At 36.2% G+C, this 7,860-nt stretch overlaps 1 protein-coding gene across 1 annotated transcript in view; it reads left to right on the plus strand.

Moving 5' to 3' along the window:
- LOC309644460 (uncharacterized protein) overlaps positions 1-7,651 on the plus strand; it is a 377,358-nt gene extending 369,707 nt beyond the window's left edge. Inside the window, exon 13 of the mRNA XM_082428192.1 lies at positions 1,154-7,651. The gene's annotated coding sequence lies outside the window, so the exon portion shown is untranslated. The remainder of the gene's footprint in view (positions 1-1,153) is intronic.
- Positions 7,652-7,860: the final 209 nt, after the last annotated feature.

The following is a 7,860-nucleotide window of genomic DNA, read 5'->3' on the forward strand; positions in this document are numbered from 1 at the left end:
CCTGTCCCTCTTCATCCTTTCTCTGGGCCTCCAATTCCATCAGTAAGCTCCTCATGTTGCACAGCAAGGAGTTCAGCGAAATCGTCCTCTTGCAGATCTAGGTCCAGCTTCTCGCTGAGGGTCACTACGTTGCTGAAGACCTCTTCGGACTTCTGATCTACCTTCTCAAATCCACAAAAATCATGAACAAACTGTGGGCAAAGGTTCTTCCAAACCCCATTCATCGTGACCGCCATACCCTCACACCATGCAAAGTCAATGTTTTTTATGGTCTTCTAGATGTTATAGTCCTCCCAAAGTTGTCCCTAGGTTGTTCCTGATTTGTCACTTACCTTTACTGCCTGACAAAAAGTGTGACATAAATAATATTTCTTGAAAGTCGCTATAACGCCCTGGTCCATATGTTGGATGAGCAACGTAGTATTTGGTGACAGATGCAGTACTTTGACGTTGGGATGAAAGTCATCCATGAATGGGGGGTGGCCCAGAGCATAGTCGAGCAGCAAAAGAATGTTTTGCTGGAACGTCCTTCTCCAAGCAATATTTCTCTACATCTGGGATAAAGTGGTGGCAAAACCAGTCCTGGAACGTGGCCTGTGTAATCCGAGATTTGGAGTTACGCTTCCACACAACAGGAAGAGAGCCTTTGGCTATGTTATTAAGGGTTCTTGGGTTCTGTGAATGATAAACTAAGAGAGGTTTTAGCTTCAATTCACCGGAAGCATTGCCACCAAACAACAGTTAGCCTATCCTTTGCTGCTTTACAGCCCGGCATCAACTTTTCCTCCTTACTGATGTAACTTCGGTCTGGCATCCTCTTCCAGTACAGTTGTGTCTCATCCACATTAAAAACCTGGTTGGGTAAATACACACCATCATCAATAATTTCTCAAAGTGTTTCTGGAAGTTCCTGGACAGCTACCCTATCTGCACTTGCTGTCTCTCCACTTACTTTTACATTGTGAAGGCTGGCTCTAGCCTTGAACCGATGAAAGCAGCCATGGCTGGCATTAAAAGATGTGCCCTCTGATTCTTTGCCGTGTTTCTTCTTCAAGTCTTCATAAAGGCTTTTAGCTTTCTCTTGAATCAGCGTTAAGTTGAGCAGGACTCAGCGCTGATGTTGATCCTGCATCCGCACACTGAGCAAGGAAAGGTTTTAAAGACAGGGTGAGGGAGGGGGGTGTGTGGGGTGTGTGATCAGCTCATGGACATTCTTCTGATTGGTTGGTGGTGAGGTCATCGGGAGTCAACATTATCACCCTTCTGGTTCCAACCAGTCTGGGGTCTCCGTGCTTGTGAGCAGCAGACAGTTAACCTCTTCCACCTGGCGGGGGTTTCAGTATCTGCAAAACAGCTCAAAGGACATGGCTCAGAATATTATCTATAGTGCTTGAGGAGGAACTAAAGGTCCTTGACTTTGTTTAATGGCTAAACTATTATTATTTTGTCTTGCTTGACTGTTTTCCTTTTTTCTGCATTTTTTCACTTCTCTGATTAAATTTACTCTTTGAAACTCGGGGAGAGCCTAGGAGGCTAAAGTTTTTCTACAGACAAGAGACAGGCCGAGGACATGATGTATGGGGGAGTGTGCTCCAGAAAGGCCCCATAGGGTCCTGCTTGGTTACACTCTAGCATCCATCTTTTTTTTTTTAACACTGATGTTTAATTATTTGAATTCATTGTGGGACTTCTACTGTCCCATCATAATTTATATGAGAGGGCAAAGCAAATACAATTTGTGATATTTCATTTATTATTCATTTATTTATTCATTTTTATTTTACAATATCAGTGGAAGTACTGATATTATGGGCCTGTGTGCATTTTCAAGAACTTCCGTTTTCCTTAAAAGTAATAAATAATACCTGCAAGCTATTGGGAGCACTTGTTCTCTTATGAGGTCAGGAATGTGCAGGTATAAAAGATGCAGTATTTCCCCAGGATATGTTTTTTAAGCACCAATCAAAAGTCAACTAGTGTCTTCATTTTCAAAAGAAGTCCACTGAGGTTTGCAATTTCGTTTGTGTTTGGATGCTGGAAAATAGGCATGAAACAAATTAGAGACCGAAGGCTACACTGCCATTTTGTCTCCTTTAGATACAGTCCTTGAGGTGGAAGAAAGCTGGAGGGGAACGTGGCTGAGTTTACCATCTTTTAACAAGTTAGTCCAAAACAAAGCACATTTCTGCCTGTAGCTTTTTTGAATTTTAAAATTCTTTCCAGGGAAACAAACATATAATTTAAACTTTTATAACTTCCAATTTTTTTCTACTATAAATCCCAAGATACACAAACTTAGGATTACTTCTCCAGATCATTATTTTGTCAGCCACATTTTCCTTCTTTATAACTAAAAGTTCCAAATAATTTGCATGTTAATGTGAATTTTGAAATCCGAGTTAGTTATTTTGAAAAATTAACCTGACTAATGTATTTATTACCTTACTAAAAGTTACCACAATGATCATTTTAAACGTTCTGTTTAGAATATTTTTAACTTCTTCTTGTTCCTTCAGAGTCTCTTTTATTTACTTTTTATTTGGAATTTGTAGTTTAAATTTATGCTTGTATCCCTGGAGATTCACTGATAAGAGACTGAAAACATCATAATGAAAATAAGAAGATGTGGTTTTTATTCTCAGTTCTGTCACTAACTAGCTCTTTGCCCCTGGGCTCTCATTTTCTTCCCTGAACCTGTGTTTTCTCTCTGGTAAAATGAAGACAGGGTGTTAAAATTTCCCTGATGTCCTTTGTTCTAACCTCTTCTGAAATTGCTTCATCCTTTTTTTCTTGACTTTACTTCTGACTTTCCTAGCACTTATCGTAATGTATGACGGTTTTAATCTTTCATAACTATGCTTTTGAGACTACAGTCTTGTGGCAAGGTGGAGGAACATGAGATCCATTGGAAAAATATAGCAAAACGGACATTATTTAAATAGCAAATAAAATATGTATCATCACTTGGAACCTGGAAGTCCCAGGTTCAATGAGAAGCATGATGTTTCCTATATGCCATTAGAAATGTGTTAGGAATCCAGGGACAAACTGTGTTTTTTCTTACATGCTCACGGCTTTCTTTGAAGTCAGCGGGAACTGAATACATGTAATGCGGTTAGAACATGGCCTTTGTAACAGGTGTCATTGTTGTCTGTAGCTCACGTTCTTATTCTGCAAAACTCCCAGAGAGTGTTTGTCAAATTCAATTTCAAGTCTGAGAAGCCAGTTGTGATGATTTGCTTTAGCATCATGGACTGAAGTTAGTAGAAATGGTGCAACTGACACGCAGGATGAATTTACTGGCCTGGAGCTACTAATTACAGAGGCTGTGTTGGCAGAACCTGAAATGTTTAGATGAAAAACCCAAAGCTCTTAAGAAGATTGGAAGGAACATTTTTATCTAAGGAAGCAGTGGAATTTTAAATTAAACATGATCGGAAGATGATTGTATACTAGTTTAAAGTCATCCCAGGTGTTATATTATTATAGACTTCGAATCAATCATTTTGTGCAAGACTAATACTTAAATGTGGTTTTATTACTCTCTTCTTCAGAAATCTTGAGATGAGAGAAGGAATCTTCATTATAATAACTGACATAAAACTGGAATTAGAAATGAGAATAAAGTTAATATCCTGGAAGAAACAATAGGGCTGTATCCACAATTACCTGGAATATATCTATATTTGCTGTGTATAGCAGAGACAGCCTCTCTCCAAAATTATTTCTTGAATCGGATTGGTGTGGCCAGTTCACAAGAAGTTTAACAAAATCAAAACAGACAAAGCAACGTATCTGGATGGTATATGTCTGAGAGATTTAAAGGAATCCAAAGAGAAAACTGGGGTTTTATGAGACAAAATGTATACATAAATTATACAAAATGTATAATTTATATATAAAAAGCTTAATGATGTATTTCAAATTTGATTATCAATTTAATTCACATAAGGAAGTATGTATGAATTAGCCTCACCTCCACAATGGATAAACTATAGACATTTATAAATGGGAGAAGAAAAAAAAAACTCTGAATACTTAACAAAATGAAAAATTAGAAAAAAATAGGTTATGTGATTTTTCACTCTTCCAATGGTAAATCATGCTAATTTAGGTTATATAACTAAAGAAAGACCCGCTTTATATAATCTACTTGAATTTCTAAAGAGTATCTTTGGGGTTCCACAAAGAACTAGGGTTTAATATATTATATCAGTGTAACATAAATAGTTATTTTTGCAAGAAAATGGCTCAGAGCTAGAAAATAAAGGGAAAGGGCACAGGTATTCTGTGCTAGAGACATGCCAACATTTGCATCAGCAGAAGGTTATCAGGTTAGTTTTATGTTTGATAAAAAGTAATATACAGAGTTTTTTAAGCATTTAAATATTTAATAGCTATTGACATTGGTAGCAGAAAAGCATCTTAGTTTCAGAGATGGTATCCTAAGGTGTTAATTTATAGTAATGCAGCAACCAAAAGAGCCAGTGTAGTAAATGAAAACAAAAAAATAATAATTTATGCAGAAAAATTCTTTTCAGAATCTAAAGCTACATGATAGACAGAGGTGGGTATAAACTTTTAGGCTTAAAAGTCTAAAAAATAAACTAAATAGCAACCAAATCTAAACATATAAAATCATGAATGACACAAATGAGGTAAATAGTTTTTTTCTACAAAAATCTTGTAATGCTAGAATAAATGTACACATTTCAAAATCCTAGTAAAGAAGAAATTTCCTAAAAATAGGAAATTTTACTTGATACAATGAATAATAGAATTTAAGGAATCTAAAGATTAACAGTTATAGAGAATACAGTTTAATAAAAAGGATTAAAGATTTCTTCTTTTATCAAGGAGCCACGTATAACTTATTATATCAGTGTTCACAGTAAGCTAAATAATCCTAGGATCAAAATATTGTTGTTAAAAGTTGTTAATCCTACTTATTCATTTTAATATTATGTATAATAATGGATAAAATGGTATAATATTTATTTATTATAGATGCATGTAAGTATGCATCTGTAATATACTTTAATTTTTGGAAAACTTCAAACATTTTTTCAGGATTGATCCATATATGAACATCTGACTTGATTATTAATCATTCTTAGCTAACATTAAAGTTGTTCTGAGTTTTGATTATGGAATATATATGAAAGAATATCTCTACTGACTCATTGTTAATACTACCTCTTTTACAATTAATCATACACCATTTTATGACATTTCTCTTTAAATTTTTATTTGTAGCAAGCTTTTCATCAATTTTTAAATTGATTGTTTAATTCTTCTTGTGTTCAAATAGTAATTTTAATAGTCCCTTAAATACTCCACAACACCTGCATAATAGACAATCTAAAATTATTAAATTTCCTTGTATTTGGAAAATTTCTAATTATTTAATCAAAACTACTTCTCATTAATTTCATTGTGCTGTGGGTTGAATCTGGTTTTAGGTGAACCTTAAATTCTACCTGTTTATTCCTATGTAGACAGAGCCTGACTGCGGTTGTTGACTTAGGCCGTTTTTCATGAAACAAACCTAGAAGATATCTTGACCAAAATGTAAACAGAAATTGCATGCTTTTTAATGGCCCCACTGCTGGATTGTACTTTGAGGGGAGTACTGCTACTTATCAGACCCTAAGTTGTCTTTTGTTGCACGTGTTGAAATATAAAAAACCAGAAGGAAATAATTAAGTGTTTATCTGAAAAGTTAGAGTTCATAATCAGCATTAGAAGAACCAGTTCTTTTATTTATTTATTTATTTATTAAAATTTATTTATTTATTTTTTTTGGCCATGCTGCATAGCATGGGGGATCTTAGTTCCCTGACCAGGGATCGAACCCGTGCCCCCTGCAGTGGAAGCGTGGAGTCTTAACCAGTGGACCGCCAGGGAAGTCTCAGTTATTTTATTTATTTATAACAAGTGACTTTAAAATGTTCCTATTATTGATCTGCTCTGGTGCAAAGTATATACAACAGAAATTGTCATATGCTGGTTGTTGGGTTGGAGAACAACCAACACATGTTTGCAGGAAATGGGATCTATGGAAGGAGATATGTTTGCTGTAGAATTTACTGGCACTGGCTTCTTCTCAGCCTAACAGGTACCATCCTTCCCATTCAAACTGGAGTCCAGTGAGCAATGACAGTCCAGTTAACATGCAGTGACAGTCCATTTAGTCATCATATACTTTCCATTTACAAGTCAAATAGTCAAGATAGTCTCTTAGGTTTTTTACAAGAAAAGGAAGCCAAAAACCCAACTCTGGCAAGATGTTGTTTATGTAGATACACCATGTATATTTGGTACGTATAGAAAAAAACAGGAATTACTCTAGATTCATAACATTGCAATTAAGAATGTAATTATAGGGCTTTCCTGGTAGTGCAGTGGTTAAGAATCCGCCTGCCAATGCAGGGGACACGGGTTCAAGACCTGGTCTGGAAAGATCCCACATGCCGCGGAGCAACTAAGCCCATGCGCCACAACTACTGAGCCTGTGCTCTAGAGCCTGCGAGCCACAACTACTGAGCCCACGTGCCACAACTACTGAAGCCCGCGTGCCCAGAGGCCGTGCTCCACAACAAGACAAGCCACCGCAATGAGAAGCCTGCGCACTGCAACGAAGAGTAGCCCCCACTCACCGCAACTAGAGAAAGCCTGCGTGCAGCAACGAAGACCCAATGCAGCCTAAATGAATAAATAAAATAAATTAAAAAGAAGAATGTAATTATAATTAAATAATAATTCTAAAAATAGATTATAATTATTACATAATTATATACTTTAATGCAATTTAAGGAAAAATTTAAATCAATAAACATTTGTTCATTGTGGGTGTTGTGGAATGTATATACAAAAAATTAGTTTCTGTCTCGAAGTAATAAACAAAGAGTTAAAAAATAATAGAAATTTTTTTAGAAATTTTTAAAAGTGCTGCGGTGGTACACAATTATTAATTGTGAAATGCATGCTATAAACAATGAGACAGAGGAATATTATTTCATGTGTATTTCATAACTAAAACTCACACCATGGTTTTGGTATGTTAAGAACAATTATTACTCTCTAAATCTGGTATTCACATGTGAATTGGTATTGCTACTAATATCATATGGAATGTATTGAATATGAAATGTAAAAAGTTTGTGAAAACAAAAATTTGAATCCATCAATTGGCTAAGATTTCATTTATTCAACATTTTTTTCTTCCTAGATGAACAAAGAATTTCAGTTCATTCTCTATCTAGGTTACCCTTAATTTTGAATTAGCAGAGCCTATGTTATAAAAGGTTTTACATGTCTTTAGGAATCTGAGTAAATATGCACATTTTTTTCCTTCTCCATATATCTACGATTAAAATTTGTATCTTTCTGAGAAACCTGCAGATTTATAAAGAAAGAATAGCTAGGCTAGTAAAATTAAAATTAGCATCTCTCCAAGGAAACTACACACTCTTAAAGAAGGAAAAGGCTGGTTACTGTGAGGAGTACTTAAGATCCAAGGAGTGATTTAGTGTCATACAGTTGCTCTGTCTTTCCCTCTGGTTTTATGAAATGAATTATTGAGCAGCAACTTTGTTTATGTCATTAAGATTAAATCTCTGTCAAAATTGTCCTGGAAGGGGCTTCCCTGGTGACGCAGTGGTTGAGAATCTGCCTGCCAATGCAGGGGACATGGGTTCGAGCCCTGGTCTGGGAAGATCCCACATGCCGCGGAGCAACTAGGCCCGTGAGCCACAACTACTGAGCCTGCGCATCTGGAGCCTGTGCTCCGCAGCAAGAGAGGCCGCGATAGTGAGAGGCCCGCGCACCACGATGAAGAGTGGCCCCCGCTTGCCGCAA

This window comes from Balaenoptera physalus, assembly GCF_965194825.1.
Source record: "Balaenoptera physalus genome assembly, chromosome: 1".
Taxonomy (NCBI): Eukaryota; Metazoa; Chordata; class Mammalia; order Artiodactyla; family Balaenopteridae; genus Balaenoptera; species Balaenoptera physalus.